Source organism: Bubalus bubalis, chromosome 12 (assembly GCF_019923935.1).
Source record: "Bubalus bubalis isolate 160015118507 breed Murrah chromosome 12, NDDB_SH_1, whole genome shotgun sequence".
NCBI lineage: Eukaryota > Metazoa > Chordata > Mammalia > Artiodactyla > Bovidae > Bubalus > Bubalus bubalis.
Window position 1 is genome coordinate 78,324,707 of NC_059168.1, and position 21,451 is coordinate 78,346,157.

General features: G+C 50.3%; 1 long non-coding RNA gene across 1 annotated transcript; it reads left to right on the forward strand.

The window, feature by feature from the left end:
• The first annotated feature begins 465 nt into the window (after positions 1-465).
• Positions 466-20,624, forward strand: LOC123328606. Its single transcript, XR_006543534.2, has 2 exons — positions 466-1,067; positions 20,347-20,624. It is a non-coding gene; the product is annotated as an uncharacterized LOC123328606 (long non-coding RNA).
• The last annotated feature ends 827 nt before the right edge of the window (positions 20,625-21,451 follow it).

A 21,451-nucleotide genomic window follows, 5' to 3' on the forward strand; every position in this document is an offset into this window, starting at 1 on the left:
GCTCTCCAGACTTGGGGATGTTTACGACAGTAGAAAACAATCCTGGGTTTTTATAAAGCAAAGGACTTCCTTCTCTGAACACTTTCTGCTTTCCCAACCTCTGGTCACAGGTCCTCAGCCTGCTTACTGTCTGCTCTGGGGTTCCCCAGGGCTAGGAACCCTTCTCAGGTGAGGACTATCTCTGCTTCCTTCCTGCCTCCTCACGGGGCCTACCTGAGGCTGCACACGGAGAAGGGCAAAGAAAGAAGGAGCTGGAAGAGCCCAGAGAGGCTTCTGCCCTGGAATAGAGATGGCCGGGCCTGGGGAGGAGGATGGCTCTGGCCCTGGCTCAGATTTCACGCAGGCGGACTCACAGACAGACAGACGCTCCCAGTGTCCCGAGGTTGGTGCTGGGAGGTGGAAAGCACAGGATCAATTGGGAACCCAGAGAGGGTGTGGCTAACTTAGCTGGGAGTGTGGGTGGAGAACAGGGGAGAGTCAGGGAAATATCCCAACTGAGCTGAGTCCTCAGGCCCAAGTAGCTTGTGGCCACACGGAGGGATGGGTGGCAGGGGCAGGTGTTGGAGGCAGGGTCTTTGCTGGCGCACATGGTACCTTTGTGAGAATTAAACCAAGGTCGCTCTCTAGGAATATGCAAACCCCGGCCCATGCACACAGCTTGATGAGCAGAGCCTGGCCTGGATCAGAGCCTTAGCCTGGTCTCTCCATCAGCCATTATCCTGCCTATCCCAGTGTGGAGGCACCGGCACATGCCTAAGCTCAGAATCATGGTATCCAAGATGTCCATGTTCTAATTCCCCGAACATGTGACTGAGCTACTTGACATGGTAAATAAAAGAGGCTTTGCAGATGTAATTAAATTAAGACTCTTGAGATGGGAGATTATCCTGGATTATCTGGGGTTGGCCCTAATGCAATCATCAGGGCCTTTATCAGACAGAAGCAGGAGTGTCGGAGAGGTCCAACAGAGAAATAGACCAGAGTTGAAGGTGCTACCTTGCTGGTGTTGAAGATGGAGGAAGGAGCCACGTATCAAGGAATCAGGTGGCATTTTGAAGCCAGAAAAGGTAAGGAAATGAGTTCCTTCCTAGAGCCTCTGGAGGGACATCGGTCTGCTGGCACCTCGATTTCAGCCCCTTAAGACCCATCTTTGGATTTCGGACTTCCAGAGCCGGAAGATGATCAACCTGAGTTGTTGGGAGCCACTAGTCTGTGGTCGTTGGTTACAGCAGCCACAGGGACTAAGGCACGAGCCTCCGTGCTTTCAGGGAATGGCTGTGGGACACGGTGCCTGGAGCCCAGAGGGTGGTGGGAAGGGGGACAGATGAGGGCAGACAGGTAGGCTGTGATGATGAAGGGCCTTTTCAGTCATTGAAAAGAATGTGCCTTTGTGTGAAAGTGGCCCAGCAGAGTGACACAGAAGGGAGCCACATTTCAGTTGTGGATGTGATCAGAGGCAGTGACCAGGAGGCCAGCTGTGGGTACCAGGATGATGACGGGGTCTGGGCCCAGCTGGTGGCAATTCAGGGAGGCAGAGCCTCTCCCCTGGAGGCCTGGAGGCTCAAGACACAGTGGAGGGCAAATTCCTCTTCCCCAGCCCCTGTCCTTTCTGTTCCTACCTCACCCAGCTATAGGGTCAAAGGCACTGAAAGGCCACCTGAGATAAGGAGGAATGGTAAATCCCGGAGAAAGTTTCTGAGGGCTCAGTGGAGAAAGGGTAAGTCACACCCACACACCCACACACGGTGGGGCGGGGTCTGGCACACCCAGAGCTTTTCTGCTGGTCAGCCTTCTCCCTCAAGGGCGACTCGGCACGGATGCTGCTGCAAGGCCCCGTGGGGACTGTCTGATGCCAAGTCTCCAAGGGTGACTGCCCTTTGGGGTCACCAGGCTGAGGAGTGAGGGGCTGGGTCTCGGACGTCTGAACCCTGGGTGGGGCTGCAAGGAGAGTGCAGGAAACCGATTTTTCAGTCTCACCTGTGATTGCCTGGTCACAGGTGAAACTCTGGTTACTTTGTGCGAAAGATGAATGAAATGTATCAGAAAGGGCCGCGCCTCGGGTGCCCTCCCTTCACCCCCATCCACCCATTCTCACAAGCTGCAGCCGCTCTGAACCTTACCAGTTCTCAGAATGCCTCCCGATTCCCACCTCTGCCTGACCCTTCCTCTGGGCACCTCCTCACTCCTGGTCTGCCTGGTTAGCCCCTCCTAACCCTTCAGGGGTCACAGTCCCCTGGGAAGCCCCTCCCCCAAGGGCTGAATCCGGTCTCCCATCCATCAGGCCCTTCTGGAGGCGGTGACAAAAATGCCACTGATTGGCTTATGAAGCTGAACTTGCAGCAGGTGAGGCACCACCTGGTACTCTGACTGGGGAACCTGGCCAGGTTTCCTGCCCTCCCTTCTGGGGCAGACTCTGCCCTGCAGTCCCAAGGAGGCTGCATGTGGTTCTTGGACCATGTGTTCTCCTGTAGAATTTTATATTTAATTTTGTTATATATTTATATCTTTAAATTTCCTATTTGTATTACTAAATGCTATTGTATTATTGTTTTGCTTATACTTTATATATAGTATGCATTTGTACATGAAATTTATGTTTAAAAGATAAAGGAAAAGAGGAGCATTTTAAAAGGAAGGGCTGTCTTTTTACTCCTCTCCTCTGCCCACCTGGCTCTTTTGGTTGTGGCAGAAGGGAGTTCTATTAGGAGATGAGAAGAAAAGCTTTATAGAGCTTAGTGACGTGTTTTTAAGGACTAAATGTTAGATGGAGAGCATTAACATTTTAAATGTAGCTAGCCTTGTCCCAGCAGTTGCACTTCTATGAATTTATGTAAATATGCGACACTTATTCAAAATAATACGTGCACAAGGTTATTCATTGTAGCATTATTTGTAATTGTGAACAATTAGAATAAGCATGAATAGCCATTAATAGGTATTGGTTAAATTATAGTAAAGCTGAAACTCCAATACTTTGGCCACCTGATGCAAAGAACTGACTCATTTGAAAAGACCCTGATGCTAGGAAAGATTGAAGGTGGGAGGAGAAGGGAACGACAGAGGATGAGATGGTTGGATGGCATCAATGACTCGATGGATGCAAGTTTGAGTAAGCTCCGGGAGTTGGTGATGGACAGGGAAGCCTGGCGTGCAGCAGTCTGTGGGGTTGCAAAGAGACGGACATGACAGAGCGACTGAACTGACCTGAAATTCTAGTATCTTCAGATAATGGAATACTGACACTGTGCAGTTATTAGCCAAGAATGAGGTATATCTACAGTGATATGAAATGAGTTTCAAGATTTTCACTTGGAAAAAAAGCAGAGATGGCGAATATTGTGTGATCATTTATGTAAAAACTGTGTGTGTGCTCATGGGAGTGTGCACATGGACTTGTGTGTAAAATGTAGTATATCTGGAAGGCACAAAATCTGGACAAAGGTGTGCTCTCTGGAAAGGCTCAAAGGGGCATTAACACCTTTTGAATTCTGTATTTGTCTATATTTACCTATTCTAGAGTAATAATAATTCACACTTTTAGCACTTCAAAATAATGAAAAAGGAAACAAAAATAAATGAAGAGCTTAGAACAGAGCCTGGCATACAACAGTCACTGGTGAACTCATCTCTTGCAAGGCTGCCCTGGGGACTTGCCTGTGTTTCTGCTGCATGGTGTACACACCTCCATTCCATCATCGTATTAATATGATGTGAAAAGTGTTAGTTGCTCAATCGTGTCTGACTCTTTGTGACCCTTTGGATTGCCGCCTGCCAGCTCCTCTGTCCGTGATTCTTTACCATCTGAGCCACTAGGGAAGCCTCTATATATAATATACATTATGGCAATAATTGTCTCTTTCCACATCTGACTGTCTAACTGGACAATGTACCAAGTACGACTCCAAGGCAGGGAAAAATACATCTTCACTTTATGTCCTGGCACCAAACAGAGATTCTGGCACATGGTGGATTGCTGAGTGAATGTATGATCGAATGAATTCACTAATGAATGTTTTAGAAGGAAAGTGAAGCCATAGTCCCTGCTGTCTATCATAGAAGCTCATGCTCTGATAGTGAGGCAAGAGTCACACACGACACATGTCCGTGAATACCGGCTGCTTATGACAATGACCCATGATCCTGGAGATCTGGGGGAAAGAGAATGAAAGATTCCTCAGAACTGAGAAGTGCTTACAGTTGCAGGGTGATGTTTGGGCCTGTAAAAGACGGGAGTCAGGAAGGAGACAGTCCAGGATGAAGCACAGCGGCTGCAGGAGAGGAATCAGGTCTGGTGTGATGGGGAATATAGTGTGGATCCAGGTGGGACCAAGATGGCAGAGCTACAATCAGATGGCCTGCTTCCCTGTGAGCCAGGATGGGAAGTGGCTCCCCCATCCTATCCCACTATACCGTAGCCTTCAATCTCAGAGCTGTGCAAGGGCATCTGAATGGCACCTGAACTCGCCATCTGCTTCTCTGGGCCAGCACATGGAGGTAGAGCTGAGGAGCCAGCCAGTCCCCCTGCTTTGGTCTCCAACCCTGTGGGAACTGGGTTTTGTGATTCGTTTGGAAGCTCGGTGCTGGAATCTGACAGCATGTGCAACCCCTTCCTGTACTTGTTCCAAAAACTAGCCAGCCTGCTCAGAATGGTCAGTAACATGATGATTCACGTGGTCCTGACTTAACCATGTTAGGTCTCGGGGGCTGGGAAGAAGGCAGCACGAGACAGGAATACCAGCCAATTTCTCCAGCAGGGAGATTATTTTTCATTGTCTGTCACTGCATAACAAACCGCCCCCAAAATCAGGGGCTTGAAAACAACCACTGCTTTATTATTTCTTCTGGTTCTGTAGTTGACTGGGTTCAGCTGCTGGTCTTGTTTGGTGATCTCTCATGCAGGGCATTTAGGTAGAGGTAGGGGCTGGAGGCGTCTAGAGGCTGACGAAGATGCTGGGTCAGCCAGTCCTCTCTTCTTCTCCATGTGGTCTCTCCACATGGGCCCTTTGGCAGGGTAGCCAGACATCTTACACAGTGACTCAAGGATCTCAAAAGCTAAACTTCCAAGAAAGAGGAAGTAGAACCTACCATTCCTTGTAGAACCTGCCGTTCCTCGTAAAGGCTAAAGCTGAAATTTGCATGGAATCGCTTCTGCCACATTCTGTTGAGTAGTGTATGTCACTGAAACCATTTATTTCATAATGGGACTTGAACCCATGTGGCTGGGACTCGAACCCAGCCAAAACCCTGCCTGGGACTTGAACTCATGTGGCTAGGACTCGAATCCAGCCAAAACCCATGGTACCTGGTTTCAGAGCTTAATAAAGTTCAGGTTCTTAACATCTCATCACAGAAAGAATTCAGTGAGAGACAAAGTGATAGGTAAGAAGTGGATTTTTTACCTATTCAGATTCAGAGAGAAGCACACTCCACAGACAGAGCGTGGGCCATCGCAGAGGGCAAGTGCGGCCGTGAAATGTGGCGTGGTTAGTTTTTATAGGCTGGGTAATTTCATAAGCTAATGAGTGGGAGGATTATTTCAACTATTTTGGGGAAGGGGCAGCGATTTCCAGGATTTGGGCCACCACCCACTCCTTGGTCTTTTAACAGTGCCTTGGAACTGTCGTGGCACCTCTGGGTGTATCATTTCACTTGCTGATTGAGGATCAAGGTCAAGTCTTGTCTGCCATCTTGGTCCCATTTGGTTCTAGTCGATTTATGTTGTGTCCTTGGGCAACGTCATTCTTTCAAAAGTTGTGCCCTGCTCCTTTTCCTCCTGTTACATCACCAGCCTGCCTACAGTCAGTGGGGAGGGCACTACATCAGGGCACGAACGCTGGCAAGTGTGCATCACTGGGGACCGTCTTTGGAGACCAGCTTACGTATGCCTGCAGTATTAGCAGTGACAGCTGAGGCACCAAGGAGAGAAGTGGGCAGTGATTGGGGATGGATTCAGGTCTAGAGGCCCTCTTGGCTGGACTCTCCCTGGCACAGAGGGGACAAACCCAGGTGGATCTCTTTACAGCACTTTCCCCCACCCCATCCTCATGTCTTACCTGTGTTCAGGGCCTCAGCCCCACTATGAATGGAATGGGTTCCCCTGGACTGATCACTTTAACATGCGGGGAAAGAAGCTCAGACCCAGGCAGTGGGTGTCTGGCCAGGGTAAGGGGAGGCTCCACTTTCATATGCCCAACTGGATCTTGGGCTGTTCCACTTGGGTGTCCCAAAGACACCTCAACCTTAGTATGTCAAGAACTGATCTCTCACGTCCACTCCTACTCCCTTCTTCTGAAAAAGGTTTACCCCAGAGCTCCAAGGTCATTTGTCCTTCTAGATAAGATGGCTCAAAGGACTACAAGGTGATTCTCTAGCCTCTATGATAGTAGAACAAAAAAATCAACTTCAATATCTGAAAGTGCTCTTGGTCTATAGTAAAACAAGGCTGATAACCATACCTGGCTCAAGATTATCTCCTGATAAGCAAACTGGATAAATCATGTGGAAATGGTTAAAAATATGGAGGGCTATAGCCAAGGGAGGGGCTGGTATTTAAGGAAGGGGTATTTGACCTCTGCTAATTCACCTGTTTAGTAACCACCCTCCACTTCTGATTACAGAACCCTTTTTTACCTTGGGAAACTCATTCCATGTGGTCTGGGTGGGATTTGGCCTGCTAGAGAAGTAGGAACATGCCTCAGGCTTAGCCAATCAGAGAACTCCATATCTTGACTACAAGGGTTGGTTCAGAAATGGCCCTGTGACCTTGGAAGATGTCAGCTAAATTCCTCCAAGTCTTTTTCGTCTGGAGCTCTTGGGAGAGACAATTTTTATCCACTTGAATTGCTAAAGTCAGTACAGTCTCTCATGCGGTGAGAGCCCAGTTAGGAACTACAGAGACAGAGGGAATACCCTGGAGGTTCAATAGTTAGGACTCTGCACTCTCACTGCCTAGAGCCCAGGTTTAGTCCCTGGTTGGGGAACCAAGATCCCCCAAGCCACGTGGCTTGGCCAAAAAGAGAGAAAACAATAGAGAGACAGAGTTCTGTTAGAATCATTCTAGACTCTGGATCCAAGACTGTATGAAGTCACACCCACCCTGATGTATCAGTTCCATAGGTCAATACATCATCTTTTTTTGTAGCTTAAAGAGCCTGATTGTGTCTTTAAAACAACAAACCCTTACTCACAGACTTAGAGAATGAACTTAACAGTTGCTGAGGGAAGGATGAGGGGAAAGGAAAGTTAGAGAATTTGGAATGGACAGGTACTCAGTGCTATATTTATAATGGATAACCAACAAGGTTCTATGGGATAGCACAGGGAATTCTGCTCAAAGTTAGGGTTAGCCTGAATGGGAGGGGAGTTTGGAGGAGAATGGATACATGTATATATATATATGGCTGAGTTCCTTAGTATTCACCTGAAACTTTCAGAACATTGTTAATAGGCTATACCCCAATACAAAATAAAAAATTTAAATCAGGAAACAAACTCCTTTCCTCATTTTTACCAGTGCATGACCTTGTTCAAGACTTGGCTCAAATTCTCCTCTTCCAAGAAACCTGTCTGAATCCTCCCATTATGTGATATGTTATCATTCAGATTATATTACCTCGTGCTGGTTTGTCTGTATTAAAAATGTGTTGAGTCCTCCCAAGCAAGGGAGCTTCCTCCCTCTGTAGGGCGGGAGTGTGATGTGTGAGCTGTGTGCACACTGGGATGGACTGGGTGAGTGAGGACGCAGGGGCACATTGGACTCCATCTCTCAAGACTAGAAGGCATCCTGGATTCCCGCTTTCTCTTCCTCACCATGTGAGAGTCATCACAAGTCCTGTGAACTCCATTCAGTATATCCTGATCCTCTTCTTCTCCACCCCTGTCACAGTCCCACCCACAGGGCTGTTAGAGCCTCCCAATCCTCTTGTCCCCTACAATTCAGATTACCATCACACCCACAGTCATCTTCAGATCGTGTCACTTCCCTCTTGTTATTGTAATAAAATCTGGATTCTTCACCTGCAGTTCTGTACACAACAGGGCCCCTACCTGCGTCTCCCACCACCCCCTCTACATCAGCTTTCATCCTACCGTTTAAACTTGGGGAGCAGCACAGAGGGCCACCTTAGGGGGAGCTCCTTAGCTCTTTCCCTCTTGGAATGTTCTCCCGGAGATCATTGCCTGCCTCAGCACAAGCATCACCTCCTTAAGGCAGCATTCTCTGACCCCTCCAGGCTCTCTCACTGCATCACTCTATGTTCTATTTACAGCATTTATCATCACTGAAATGATCTGTTTTGAGTATCTGTTTACTTGTTTTGTTGTCTCTCCCCTGACTAAGATGGAAGCTCCAGGAGGGCAAGGAACTTCTCTCTCACATTTACTGCCATAGCTCCTGCATCTGAAACAGTGCTTGACACACTAGAGGATGCTCAATACATCACTGATGAATAAATGAACAAACAGAGACCAGGCAGTGGTGATAAAACCAAAACCGAATCTGATATGGTCCCAACCCTGGAGGCCCAAACATGGTGGCAAGATGGAGAGAAATAGGCATTTAAATTGCAATGTGATAAGCACGTCCATAAATGCCAAGACTGCTCCTTGGGCTCACCTTGAAGACGCGCCCACCCAGAGTGTGTGTGAGAATGTGCTGAACAGGCTTCCTAGGGAAGCCAGGTCTAAGCTGAGACCTAACAGATTGTGAGCAGGTTCAGGGGAGGTAGAAAGCTTGTCTCAGGTAGGGACACCTGAACCTACAAAGAGCCAGAGGGCGTGAGAGCACAATGAAGGCTGGTTCTGAAAACAGCACCTGCAGAGCCTCTGACCTGCCCACCTGGAGAAGGGCTGTCTTCACCAAGCCCCTGGGTGACTTGGAGGCCATCGCCTGGATCCAGATCATTCATTTCTTCATTTATTCTTTTAATGACCGCTGGGTTCTGACAATGTGCCAGGGCCTGGACTAGGCATTGGGGAGGCAAAAATCAAAGGGCTTAGACCTCTGTGGCTGAAGAAATAACACTGAGCCACGTAGATGAAAGAAGTTCTGCCCAAGACAACACCATGAGACCTCAGCCACCACATGCAGAGGGTACAGCTGGGTCCTCCTTCCACCCACGTGCCTGGGTGTCGAGGCGAAATCAGGGACACTCCTGCCAGCCTTGCAGGGACTTGCCCTTGAACTGGTCCTTCTGCCTGGAGAGCCTGCCTTTCTGCTCCCCTGTGCACGCACTTGCTCAGCACACACACAGGCACACATATCACCTCCATTCTGGTCACAGGCACACACCCACGCCTACCCCATGTCCTCACACACACGAGTCACACACTGGTGCCAGTTACCAAGATGGGGAAAACCAGATTGGGGTGGGGACAGAAAGCAGAAGTTTTGGCTTGCCTATGTTAATTTTGAAATGCCTGGTAGATATCCAAACGGAGATGACAAGCAGATGTGAGCCTATAGTGCAGTGGAAAGGTCGGAGTAGGTGATGCAGGTGTAGGAGGCATCAGCATATGAATGGTTTTAAAGCCTCGAGGAGATCATCTAGGTAGTGTCCGGAGGAGAGGAGAAAGTCTAGAACCAGCCCTGACACACAACAACATGTAGAGGTTGATTAAAACCAACAGAGGAGCCTGTGATGGGCAGAGAGAGAGAGAAAGGAGAAAAGCAGGGAGCTGATTTTCGCTGAAGCCAAGAGAAGAGAACATTTCAACGAAGAGATGCAGCCAGTCATCCCACTGCTACTGGTAGATCCAGCAACCGGGCAGAGAGTGACCACTGGCTTCAACAACATGGAGGTCGCTAGAGGGACCTTGACAGACAAGAGTGGTTTTAATGGAGCAGTAGTAATGGGACGCCAACGGGGCTGGGTGTGGAGAAAATGGGAGTGAAGAGGTGAGAGCATCAGATAGAGAGAGCTTCTTAAGGAAATTCTGCCATGAAGGCCTGTGGGAGCAATAGCTGCTGGAGGGAGAGGGGCATCAAGGCAGAAATTTTTTGTCTGATTTGCTTTTCTTTTATTTTTATTATATTTTTTTATGGGAGCATAGTTGATTTACAATGTTGCATTAGTTTCAGGTGTACAGCAAATGATTCAGTTATATCAGGAGTACAGTGTGTACAGCAAATGATTCAGTTATATCAGGAGTACAGTATGTACAGCAAATGATTCAGTTATACATATATGTATTATTTTTCAGATTCTTTTCCCTTATAGGTAGTTACAGAATATTGAGTATGATACTCTGTGCTATACATTAGGTCCTTGTCCTTTATCTATTTTATATGTGTGTGTGCTCAGTCACTCAGTTGTGTCTGACTCCTTGCGACCCTATAGACTGTACCCTGCCTGGCTTCTCTGTCCATGGGCTTTTTTTCAGGCGAGAACACTGGAGTGGGTTGCCATTTCCTCCTTCAGGGGATCTTCCTGACACAGGGATTGAATCCATGTCCAGGTGGATTCTTTATCCAGTGAGCCATGGGAGAAGCCTTCTATTTTGTAGTAGTGTGTATACGTTAATCCCCAACCCCTTATTTATCTCTCCCTGCCTGCCCCACTTTCTCCTTTGACAAAAATACATTTGCTTTCTGTGGGTCTATTTCTGTTTTGTATGTAAGTTCATTTTTATCATTTTTTTTTTAAGAGATGAGATCTCCTAGAGAATTTATGTATGCTATGGGAAAGATCCCATGGAGAGGGGGGAAATTATAATAAAGAAGGGAAGATAATAAGACATTTCATGGGCAGAGACCCTGAGAAGGCAAGAGGAATGGGATCTAGAGCTCAAGACAGAGTTGGATTTAGATAGACGTTGGGATGGTGGGCCAGTCCATGGGTACAGATGCCAGGGGCCTAAAAGTTTTGGTGGAGGGAAAATGGGTTCCTTCCAGTATTTTCTATTTTCTCTGTGTAATAGGAAACTACATGATGAGGTGAAGAACACGTGGCCTTAGAAGACAGAGAAGAAGGTGGAATGGAAAGGCCAGGGGCTAGAGAGAGAACTCTTGTTGGGAGCCCACTGGAGAATTCTATCATTGAAAGAGATCAGTCAGGCACAGAGGCTGAGAATTAGGATACATGGCTCTTGGGCACCAGGGCTTGGGTCAGAGCAAGAGCATGAGATGGCCCGAGGCCCCTGATGATCTTGGCCTCACCCGCAGAGAGGTCTGTCCCGCCACCGCCAGCCCTTGGCGTGTTCCGCACTCAAGAGACACCAGCAATTTCGATGGCGAGGGGGGCCACCTGGGGGTGGGCAAGAGGCGTGAGGTCATTGTGTTGAATGCTCACCCCTCTTCACACCCCACTCCAGCACAGCCTAGAACAACCACTCCCACGTGGTGGACCTGGGAACACAAAGATAACAAGGTATGCGGCTGGGTCCTGGCCCCAGACCTGCTCTGAAGACAAACAGCCCAGTCACAAAGAGCTTCTCAGAAGAGTTTTATTGGGGTGCATGTGTGTCTCCTTCACTGTCAGGCACCCACTTGCCTCCAGAGAAAGGGCTCCTTCATCCCTCACGTTAGTCATGAGTCCCTGCACAAACAAGGGGCCCTTCCACGGTTTTCCCACCCACCCTGGGCCAGAGCCTAGCACAGAGGCTGGCTCAGACAGAGATGCTCTGTAGTTTCTTATGAATAAATGAAGTGAAGTGAAGTCGCTCAGTTGTGTCCGACTCTTTGCGACCCCATGGACAGTAGCCTACCAGGTTCTGCCATCCATGGAATTTTCCAGGCAAGAATATTGGAGTGGGCTGCCATTTCCTTCTCCCGATGAATAAACAAATGGACATACAAACAAGTGGACATATAAACAATGAACGAGTGGACATATCAGGGCAAGTGTCCGTCCAAGGAATGAAAGCCTTCACTCAAACCTGGCCAGAATGACCAGCCCTTCGCCCATTGCTTCCCTGAGGACAGCCGGCATGACCAAGACCAGCTAAGGCAGAGTCAGAAGGTCTCTGGGTTCAAAGGAAGTTCCTTCTGAGATGGGAGGGCCGACAGCGTCCTCTGGAGCTGAGGAGAGAAAGCAGACCCTTTCTATCCTAGAGGTGGCTACAAAAGGGCCCGATGTTAATTTAGTTCTGGACACCGTGGCTCTGGACAAGAGAAGCTTGTCCGCCTTCTCTCATGACCTCTGGTCGTGACCTTTGATGGCCAGAGTAGCCCCCGGAGCTCTGACCTCTGCTCCTCACCAGCGGTGGTGAGCCGCTTGACCTCAGGCTAGGGCCCTCCTAGCAGAGTGGCCACCTCAGTGGCTGCAGAATCAGAGGTCAGCGAGTCAGGGGTCATGTTGAGAAGGCACTGTTATTTCCCGCCTGTTGGGGCTGAAGGGCGAGCTGACGGAGACCTGACCCAGGGCCCAGGCCGGCGGGCAGATGGGCTCGCACACCTGTACTCTTGAGACGCTAACTGTTCCCAACTCTCCTTTGTTGGGTCCTCCTGAATGCCCAGGTCAGCTAGACAAGGGATGGAAATGCTAGCTGGAAGAATGGAAGAATGTTGAGAGGCCAACCTCCAGGAACACCCGCTGAGCCTTTCTGAAGGGGTTCTCAGTCTGGCCGGGAACCAGGAGAAAGAAGAGGACTAGGTGGGCTGAGGACGAGAAGTGGTACAGATGAGGGGTGCCCACACTTGGCTCCAGGTCCCTGCTGAGGGGCTAACCAAGCCCTTCTGGGCAGGAGCAGGCCCAGCTGTCAGCCTGCTGCCCAGAGAGAAGCTCGAGTCCCAGGGATGCTTGAGAGGGCTGTTGGTCTGGCCGGGAATGAGCCGCCCTACAGGAGACAATGAGGGCGACCCTCCCCACCGCCCCCACCCCCAGATGTGAGGGCGGGCAGGGCAAGTCCAGGGAAATACCACCTGAGAGGAGGCCTTGAGAGGAGCTAACCAGGACTTGCCATGACTGCCTGTGGGTGAGCCTGGTGAGTAAGAGTATCAGTGTCCTGGGGCCAATGTAACAAAGCATCACAGACTGGGAACTGAGATAAAAAAATGTAACGGACTTCCCTGGTGGTCCACTTAAGAATCCGCCTGCCAAAGCAGAAGACATGGGTTGGATCCCTGGTCTGGGAACTAAGATTCCACCTGCCTCAGGGCAACCAAACCCATGCACCACAACTACTGAACCCACACACCACAACTCCTGAAGCCTGCACTCTGGCGCCCACGCTCTGCAGCAAGAGAAGCCACTGCAGTGAGAAGCCCAGCACCGCAATGAAGAGCAGTCCCTGCTCACTGCAACTAGAGAGAGCTGGCGCACAGCAATGAAGACCCAGTGTAGCCAAAAATAAATTAAAAAAATTATCTTCTCACAGTTCTGGAGGCTGTAAGTTCAAGATCAAGGTGTCCGGAGGGTTGGTTGCTCCTTGGCCTACAGATGGCCACCTTCTCACTGCATCCTTGCATGGCCTTTCCTGGTGTCTCTCCCTCTTCTTACAAGGGCACCAGTCAGATTGTACTAGGGCTTACATGACCTCATGTCACCGTAACAACCTCTTTATTTTTCTTTCTTGATTTTGTTTTTTGTTGGTTTGTTTTTTCATTTTGGCCGTGTGGCCCAGCATGCAGGACCCTAGTTCCTTGACCAGGGATTGAACCCTCATCCCCTGCCCTGAAAGTGCAGAGTCTTAACCACTGGACCACCAGGGAAGTCCCCTTAATCACTTCTTTAAAGACTCTATCTCCCAAAACAGTCACACCTGGAGGAGCTGGGGGTTAGGCCTTCAACACACCAATTTTAGGAGACACAGTTTAGTGCCTAACAGTGACTACGGCCCTGAGTGACTGTGCCTGTTATAGAGAAATGGACTGCTGGGCCAGGTAATAAAACACCAACCACAGGAGGGGCAGTTCCTCCTGTGTGTGTGTGTGTGTGTGTGTGCGCACGCATGCTCACATGTGTACATGTACACAGCAGCCTGCTAGTCACTCAACAGATGTGCTTCCCTTGGTTTACCTGATATTTGCTCAGAGAAGGACAGGCACTACAAGCCCATTTCCTGGATGAGCTGAAGTTGTCCAGGTCACAGGGCAGGCACAGGACAGCACTGGAACCTCTACCCAGGCTGCCTCGGTGTCCTGGGTGCTCCTTGCTCCCTGCCCCATCCTTGCCAGTAAGGTCATATCCCCAGATCTCACACCACACCTCTGGAAGAGTCCTAGCAGTCTGTAGCGGGGCCTCTACCTGTGTGTCATGTAGGCGGAAACGGAGGTGGCAGTCTACTGCCTGGAAGTGGAGTGATTCACGAGGCCGTGCGTTTACTGGCCAGTGCATGTCTTATCTCCCTGACTCACTTGATTTTTAGGCTCTGACAAGCTCAGCCGTTTGCCAGGGTCTGACAGGTGCTTGTACCTAGAGGGCAGGGCTCGGTCCCTGCTGGGCCCAGCTCCCCCAGAGACCCTATACAGGTTTTTGGAGACCTCCTGAGCTGGCCCACAGCGGGTCCCTCTGGGAAGGGCACATCCAGTCTTGGCTACACCCTGACAGCCTCTGGCTCTGCTCTCTCGTTCTTGAGGGGCCTTTGGCCCTCCTGTGCCAGAGGACCTGGTGCCCCTTGGACCCCACCCTGTTTCCCCCACTTGGCTGTGGAGGAGCTTGGCTTCCCAGGAGCCACCTGTGGAGGGCTGGGGGCTGTGGCAGGTGAGGGGTCACATGTACAACTGCCAGGAGACCAGAGTGCCCAATCTCTAGGACGCTGGCCAGTTTCTCATGGAGGCTCTTCTTTGAATTGGCTCTGATCGGAGAGCCTTGACCAGCTGCTCTTAGCCCCACTGGCTGAGGCCTTGCTGGTTTTTCTGTTGGAAAATTTCATCCAGACACTTCCAAAGAGCTCCAGCGCTCCTGTGTCTGCCTCCAGGGACATGGCTGATGGGAGGCCAGAGAACAAGTCCTTCCTTGACCTGGTCATGGTAGGTAAGGGGTCCCTGGGGGAAGGGCTGGGGCCTGGAGAGCTACTCATCTTTGACTGTCAGGTTCTTCCAGCCAAACGACCACATGAGGGCCTGGATCAGTGGCCCTAGAGCATGTCCTCAGGGGCAACTTTGGGTCTAATCTTGTCAGTCATGACCTCTCCTGCCTGTGAATGGACCAATGGCATATGGGCACTGCCCCCGAGACAGCCAGAATGGCCAAGGCTACCTAAAATCTCTCTTCCTAATCAGCCCCGGTGTTGAGGCTCTTCCTAGCAGAGACATATGGGTAATCTCAGATATGCATATAACACCACCCTTATGGCAGAAAGCAAAGAGGGACTAAAGAGCCTCTAGATGAAGGTGAAACAGGAAAGTGAAAAAGCTGGCTTAGAACTCAACATGCAAAAAACTAAGATCATGGCATCCAGTCCCATCACTTCATGGCAAATAGATGGGGAAACAATGAACAGATTTTATTTTCTTGGACTCCACAATCACTGCAGATGGTGACTATAACCATGAAATTAAAAGATGCTTGCTCCTTGGAAGAAAAACTATGATTAAACCTAGACAGCATAGTAAAAAGCAGAGACATTACTTTGCCGACAAATTCCATCTAGTCAAAGCTATGGTTTTTCCAGTAATCATGTATGGATGTGAGAGTTGGACCATAAAGAAAGCTGAGCCCAAAAGAACTGATGTTTTCAAACTGTGGTGTTGGAGAAGACTTTTGAGAGTCCTGGGACTGCAAGGAGATCAAACCAGTCAATCATAAAGGGAGTTATTACTGAATATTCATTGGAAGGACTGATGCTGAAGCTGAAGCTCCAATATTTTAGCACCTGATGAGAAGAACTGACTCGTTAGGAAAGACCCTGATGCTGGGAAAGATTGAAGGCAGAAGGAGAAGGGGGTGACAGAGGACTAGATGGTTGGATGGCATCACCGACTCAATGGACATGAATTTGAGCAAGCTCCAGGAAATGGTGGAGGGCAAGCAAGCCTGGTGTGCTGCAGTCCATGGGGTCTCCAAGAGTTGGACATGACAGTGACTGAACAGCAAGCAGAGACCAGGACGTAGTGACCAAGGACTACACACGGCTAGCCTGGAGGGTCCCTCAGGACCACTTCATCCAGTCCTCTTGTTGCAGAGACCTCACCTCACTGTCAGCTCCCAGGGCTCTCAGGGTTTGTGTGGATGGTTGCCATGCCCTAAGGCAACCACAGCGCCCTGATATTCAGGCACACTTGTAACTGTTGAATGAATAAACGAATTCAGGTCCTCAGGTCATTCCAGCGCCCATCCCCGCCTCCCCCTACACCCCCACCCCCCCTCAGCAACCGTGGTCAAGGGCCTGAGATTCAGTTCATTGCTGCCGGAGGTGTGTGTGCGTATGTGTGTGGGAACCACTCTCCATTTCTATCAGGAGCCCAGGGGTTTACCTGGATGGGAAGAGACTGCAAGTCTATCCTGGGCCTGTGGCTGTGAGCGTGGAACTTTTCAGGAAATAAAGAGGCATTGATTGTGGGTTCTGCCAGCAGGTAACTGAAGCTGACTGATTCCCTTCAGACCAAACCCTGAGGTGCTTGGGGCTCTGAGCTGGCGCGGCTCTGAAAGGCACTGACTGGGCCCTGGCCCGGCTCCAGGAGGAGCGGCGTGGGAACGTGGCCTTTACCCTCTGCTGGGCCTCAAGGGTGGGGAGGTGGGTCTGGGGACGGGATCTGGGACCGAACCCCAGGGTGGCCTCTGAGGGACACTTCTGGGCAAGGCAGGCCTCAAAGGGCCCAGAGCAGCCATTTCTGTCACCTATCCCTCCCTAGTGGGTCTTCCAAGACTGTATTTGTTGGTGGAGAAGGCTCACGGGAATCCCCTTGTTCCCGTGAGTGGACATGGACTGTTCCATTGCCCCTCCCAGGGACCACTCTTGGGTCCACTTGGAGAAGCACCGGGCATCAGAGAGGAGTAAGACCTGCAAAGGCTGTGTGCTTAGAGAACCCTGGATCCAGCAGGCCCTGTCCTCTCCTCCTTCCAGATTTTGGGAAGAAGGCTGTTTCCCACATTTTGATGCATCAGGGACTGTGACTGTGGGGCCGGGGTCCTGGGCGCTCATGTCTAAGGGTGGCAGCCCTGGCAGCGGCAGCAACAAGTGGGTCTGTTCTGCCGGAAATTCTTGGTCTGGCCTGGCCTCTCTAGAGCCTGAGGCCAGCAGGAAACCTGCCTTTCCTGTCCGGGGCTCCCAGCCCCTGTCAGGCTCCCTGGGTGAGGGCAGGGCGCTCTCTTCAGTTCTCACACAGAACTCTGTTGGGTTGGGTTCCCAACAAAAAGAGGTCTGGCTCCATTGGGCCCGCTTACTTTTTCCTTCTTCTCTGGCTGGGGCATGGGAAAGGGGTAAAGAGTTTGGGGTTCAAATTCCTGTTCTGGCCCGTTCTGACGGAGGCCCAGGACAAAGCCATTTCTTATTTCCTCTATGCTGAACCAAACCTCCTTGGGGATCTCCTCTCATCCCCTGGTGGCTTTTCCCTGCTGTCTGGGGAAGGCCGTTCTGTGCACCAGCCAGCCTGGGGGCCTTATCACTGTGTGTGTGTATCTGCGTGTCTGTGTTAATCATTCAATCCTGTCCAAATCTTTGCAGCCCCATGGACTGTAGTCCACCAGGCTCCTCTGTCCATGGAATTCTCCAGGCAAAAATAATGGAGTGGGTAGCCATTCCTTTCTCTAGAGGAGCTTCCCAACGCAGAGATTGAACTCAGGTCTCCTGCATTGGCAGGTGGATTCTCTACCGTCTGAGCCACCAGCCCCATCCAAGGTCCCATTGGAAATTTTGATGATTGTACAGGATTGTCTACACTCTGACTTGGACTTGACCAACCTGTCCAGTGTCCTGCCCTCTGAGGAATCCAGGACCATAATGCCAGCATCATCATGCCTCCCACGTGCCGGGTACTGAGCGCTTCACAACTGAGACCTCAAATATTCCCAACAACAGACAGATGAGGTGTGATTATCCACAGTCACAGAGGAAGAAGCCAAGGCTCAGAGATGCTGAGTGACTTTTCTGAAGTCACACAGCTCATAAGTGGGCCGATCAGATACTGGAAACTAAAGTCCATGCACCTTCCTTTGAAAGTATTTTATGGGGGAAGGGGAGGGTAAGGAGCTACATCGGGAGCAGTTACGAGGAGGGACCTTCTTCTGGGTAATGGTTAAGATGCAAAATAGCCAGCAGCACTCCAAGCCTGTGGAATCATCTTCAGGAATCCCCTCTATTTTTGGACCTTTAGCATCTAAGATCTGCTTCCCTCCATAACAGCCTCAGCTGGGCCCCATGATGGGGCAGCCAATCCCCAGACCAGCCCCAGCCTGCCTACCACTCTTACTGTCCTCCTCGTGTCCAGACTCATTGGTTCTGGTTCTGTTGTGAACAAAGCAGACCAAGGATGAAATGGGAGGCTCCTGATTGGGTTATTCCATGGACTCAGGGGCCGCTTGCCAAGGCCTACGAAATGTCAGAACCACTTTACAACTTCTCCTGAAGAGTGTGCAAACGCACAGCTCTGGATTCATGCAGTGGGGTCCAACATTTGCTGGCATGACACAATGGGAAATCTGTTTAACTTGCTGAGTCTCAGTTGTCTCATCTGTAAAGTGGGTCATTATAAGGATACATTCTGAGAATAGGGCATTGGTGTTGTGCTTGGAACATAGTAGAGGCTCAGGAAATGGTGATTGTTATTAACTTTTCTCTAGATCTCTATAATCTAGGTGGTGTCGTTTACCAGGATTTTAGGAAACTTATGGATTTTATTGCCGCTCTGTACTGAGCATTCCCAGGTGAGGAGCTGAGATCAAGGGCAATTCATTCAATAAGGGAACTCCCCTGTGGGGTCAGGCTTCCCTGGTGGCTCAGTGGTAAAGAACACGCCTGCCAATGCAGGAGATGTGGGTTTGATCCCTGGGTCAGGAAGATCCCCTGGAGGAGGGCATGGCAACCCACTCCAATATTCTTCCTGGGAAATTCCATGGACAGAGGAGCCTGGTGGGCTACAGTCACAAAGAGTTGGACACGACTTAGCTACTGAGCACACACAGGCACCCAAGCTGTGGGATCATGAGGGCCCACAGCGGTATGAACTTCTGCAAGGGGCCAGAGAGGCAACCCAGGGGCAGTGACGTCACATCCCAGGCTGGCAGCAACAGCCCACCTGCCCCCTCACTGGAGACCAGAGCCCTGCCCCCTTCCTTGGCCCCTCTGTTCACTTGCAGCATCATTCACAGCCCCTGTGAACAGAAAGGACTAACAAGAAAAGAGTGTGAGCCTCAAGGATGTGATGAAGGCACGTGCTGCTCTGCTACCCTTTGAGAAGGCCAGCCCTGCGACTCACTGTTCAGGGCCTAGACCAATATCAGGTTGGTTTGCCCAAGGCCTTGGATGCTGGGTGAAGAGGAGGCTGTGCTTCCTGCAGCAGGACCAGGGAGCTGGAGGGGAGAGACCAGAAGGAAGCCAGCTGCCAGCTGGGTCAGGGAGGCTGGGGAATGGATGGGACTGGTGTGGGTAGTGGTCTTTCCATCTTGTGCTCCACATCTCAGGAGCCACCCCTTGGCAGGGCCAACAGACTGGATGGAGGATGGATGCTGATGTTGCCTGGAGGCTGGACATATATCCCCTGGGAGCCAAACCCCAGAACATGTGCTCTCTGATGGGAAAACTCTCAGCTGGTTTGACTGGATTTCCAAAGCTCCCAGTCTTGGGACTGAGACCTCAGAAAGAGCAGCTGGGGGAAGATAGAGGACATCTCCTGGGGCTCTGGGTGACTCAGGAACTTCAAAGGCTAAATCACCTCCAGCATTTGTGCGCACAAGAAAAGCTAGTCAGGGGAGGGTTGAAGATCTGTCTCCTGGGACAGGGTCAAGGATTTGACCCTGCCAGATTTCCAGCAAATGGACTCATCCCAGGGGGTGACCAGGCATCCCCACTCACATGCCCCAGCAGCTTTGCTGGTCACAGAATGGCTGCAAATTACATGTTATTAGAACAGTCTGGCTGATGAAGTCACTGCAGCCCTAATCCTATTTATTTCAATGACAGCCTTGGCAGAGCCGTAAATCTTGCTGCCAACCATGTCTCTGGTGGCCGGTTCCCTGGAGGCGCTATCGTCAGACGTGACTACAGGGAGAAGTCCTTGTTAGAGCTTCAATTTGCCATTCGTCACCTTTTTCCTTCAAATGGAAAGTTCTTCCAGGAAACCCTGCCATACGGCAGACTATAATTTTCAAAGATGGCATCCATGTTATATCCTATTGGGACATACTTCTCTTGACACTCTGGGACTCACTCTGTGACTACCTTAATGTGGAAGTCACTGCAGAAGTAACATTGAGATGATTTCCACAGTTAGGTTGCAAAGATGCCATGTGCTTCCTTTTTATCTTCCAGGGACTCTTGCTATTGGAATCCAGGCACCATGCTGTGAGAAAGTCCAGGCCGCACGGAGAGGCCACATATAAGGTGTTCTGGTCCATAGCTCCTACTAAGTGCTAGCTGGCCCCCAGCACCAGCCACCAACCATGTGAGTTAGGAGACATGCCAGATGACTCTAGACCATCTGACTGCACCTTCATGAAGGACCCTGAATGAGAAACACCCAGCTGAGCCTGGCTGACCCTGAGAACTGCGAGAGATAATAATAAAATGATCATCATTGTTTAAAGCCACTAAGATTTGAGGGGATGGTTACATAGTGATGGATCACCAGAACATCCACAATGATGGATGATGGATAACCTCTGCCTCTTGAGCTTCTCTGTTGTTGAAAACTGGAAGTACTCCATCCTCCCAAACATGCCTTCTCAGGTTCTAAAAATGTAATATCTGGGTGATTTGGTCTCGAAGTAGGATTTGAAAGCAGAAACTCCAGTTTTCAGCAGTGCGAAGACAGGACTTCCCTGGTGGTCCAGGGGTTAAGAAAGTGCCTGCCAATGCAGGGGACACGGGTTTGATCCCCAGCTGGGGAAGATTCCACAAGCTGCAGGGCAACTGAGCCCATGCACCACAATAACTAAGCCTGTGCTCTAGAGTGCATGGTCACTCTTGTTGCTGCAAGAGAAGCCATGGCAATGAGAAGCCTGGACACTGCAGCTAGAGAGTAGCCCCTGCTCGCTGCAACCAGAGAAAGCCCACGTGTAGCAATGAAGACTCAGGGCAGCCACAAAACAAACAACAGAAGTGGGAAGACTGCTCCCTCACATTCCGCAGGGAGTTCTTCTCGCCAACATTTCTACTGAGAGGCAGTTACGAGGTCATGGAAAGATCACGACCCAGACGTCAGGTAGACCCAGTGTGTTGGTCTGTTCAGGAGAACATAGCAAAATACCAGAGTCTGAGAGGCTTATAACAACAAACATTTATTTCTCACAGTTCTGGAGGCTGGGAAGTCCAAGATCTAGGCACAGACCTGCCTCTGGTTCAGAGCAGTGCCTGGAAGTTGTAATCTCACATGGCAGAAAGACACGTTTCATAAGGCCCCTGTCTCCTTCTCGAG